We start from the raw sequence: 2,388 nt of genomic DNA on the forward strand, positions 1-2,388 counted from the left end.
GACACTAGACACTAAAAATTATTTTTTATGTATTATGTTTAGATACAATGGACAAAACATTAATGTAATGTCTAGTATTATGTTTGGATTAATATGAACAAGACTACAATATGATATAAAATTACTAAATAGACATATTTAGTTTTAACTTTCATACCCACCTCTCATCATGTCTCTGTCTCGGATTCCTTCACTGCCGCCCTAACCGTACTCTTTCCGAAGAACTATGGAGGAATGATTCTTGTTCCACCTGGACGACGTTGCCTGTTTCCGCGCCGCTGCCAACTCGTTTTCTGTTTCTGCCCACTTTATTGTCTTTTAGGTTGTGTTTATTTTTGTAGACAGGACAGGATATGACACTGAGACAAAGACACTGAGACAGAGACACTAAAAATTATTTTTTATGTATTATGTTTAGATACAATGGACAAAACATTAATGTAATGTCTAGTATTATGTTTGGATTAATATGAACAAGACTACAATATGATATAAAATTACTAAATAGACATATTTAGTTTTAACTTTCATACCCACCTCTCATCATGTCTCTGTCTCGGATTCCTTCACTGCCGCCCTAACCGTACTCTTTCCGAAGAACTATGGAGGAATGATTCTTGTTCCACCTGGACGACGTTGCCTGTTTCCGCGCCGCTGCCAACTCGTTTTCTGTTTCTGCCCACTCAGTCTCTCTTCCTTCTCTTTTCGGGTGTTGTTCTGAATCTTCTCTTTTCAATTCTTGTTCGGTATCTTGATTTATCTTTTTCAGGGACAGTCACATCTATATATGTTTTATCTAATGCTCTTAAACAATCCTAAACCAAAGAAATTGAAGTGTCAAGACTAATTCTATACAAAATTATAGATTATACAAAATCACTACCTCAATTATTTACTATATTTACGTTGAACCATTTTCATCTGGTCATCTGGAACAGGAACAACTTTTGCAAACAATAGACTTTGGACACGTATAACTGAGGATAACACCTTGTTGAAATACCTACTTATTGTTTCTCCTGACCTATAAAATCTAACTTGAAGTGTGCGGTTCTTTTTATGATGAGCTAGTATTATTAAAAACGTAATCACTTGCTCAAGTATATTTACATGACTTTCTTCTCTTAATCCACCTTAAACTTTTAGTAACTCACACAATCTTCCTAATGCATCTACGCTCATCCTTAATTCCCAAATGCAATTTCTATAGCCCCTCCTATTATGCGGTTCAATACATTCCGTCTTAAGGAATTAGTATTAATTTCTCTATTCCTAATCAACAAATATCCTCTTCTCCTATTTCTAAAATACAAAAATACGAACATCAAAACTAATATTGTAACAGCTTCAAGTTCAGCCTGAATCATAAAAGAAAAAAATAATAAAGAAATCGTCTAAATTGCTCAGAGCGGTCCAATGATTCCATTCTTCCCTAATCAACACATAAAAAACAACTTATATAATTAACACATACTAAAAATTATCAGCAACAATAACATAACTCACTAATTATTTTAATTTTTAGTTAAAAATAATAACAAGACACAAATTCAATACAATTTTTTCATTCATTCTTTCATTATGAACAAATACATCAACATATTAAAATTCAAAATTATTTTTTCATTCATTCATACCATCACTGTAAATATTTAACATTTTGTCAAAGAAAAGAATATAGCTCTTCTTCTTATATGATTTTTAGATTGAAAAATCATAAAAAAATTAAAAACGAAAAAATAAAGACAAAGCAGAACAAAATTCTTTTAAATAGAAAAACAAAAACAAAAGTAAGAAACAATAAGAGGATAGGTAGAGTAATATCTGATTATGTGACTGATAAAGAGAAGAACAGACTTTCGAAAATTGTAACAAGAACGAGTAGTAATTGGCTGCACAAAAAAATTAATAAAAAATAAAAAAATAATAAGAAGATACAAAATCAAAAGAGAGAAGAACCCTAAAAAAATCAAGAAAAGAATCGGAAAGGAAAAAGAAAAAGAAGAAAGAGAGACAGAAACAAAGAGCAAGAAGAAGATATTACTGTGAAAGAAATGAAAGAAGAGGAAGAACAAATCAAAGTAGAAGACGACGACATAAAGAGCAATAAGAAGATAAAGAATGAAAAAAAAAAGAGCAAGAAGAAGAGAGAGTACCTGAAAATGACGGTAAAGAAAAGCTAAGGTTAGGGTTTTTCACAATATAATATAAGGGGTAATTGTGGAATAATGAAAAATAACCAAAGACAAAAAAAAAGATTTTATTAAAAATCCTGTGTCCACCATCTTATTTTCGTGTCCATTAGTGTCTTTCGTTTAGAAGTAGTATCCAGTGTCCATATGATGCAACCTTAGATATTATTATATGATATTATTAGATTAATTTTAT

At 30.7% G+C, this 2,388-nt stretch overlaps 1 long non-coding RNA gene across 4 annotated transcripts in view; it reads right to left on the reverse strand.

Moving 5' to 3' along the window:
* The window catches only part of LOC107648540, a 3,656-nt gene continuing 1,649 nt past the window's right edge, over positions 382-2,388 (reverse strand). For 3 of the 4 annotated variants that reach the window (XR_002349482.1, XR_002349479.1, XR_002349480.1), the window contains one exon: positions 382-815. This is a non-coding gene — a long non-coding RNA (uncharacterized LOC107648540). Of the gene's footprint in view, positions 816-1,243; positions 1,433-2,388 lie in introns of those variants that run through there. The other variant, XR_002349481.1, reaches the window with a different exon arrangement.

This window comes from Arachis ipaensis, chromosome B06 (genome assembly GCF_000816755.2).
Source record: "Arachis ipaensis cultivar K30076 chromosome B06, Araip1.1, whole genome shotgun sequence".
NCBI classification, from domain to species: Eukaryota; Viridiplantae; Streptophyta; class Magnoliopsida; order Fabales; family Fabaceae; genus Arachis; species Arachis ipaensis.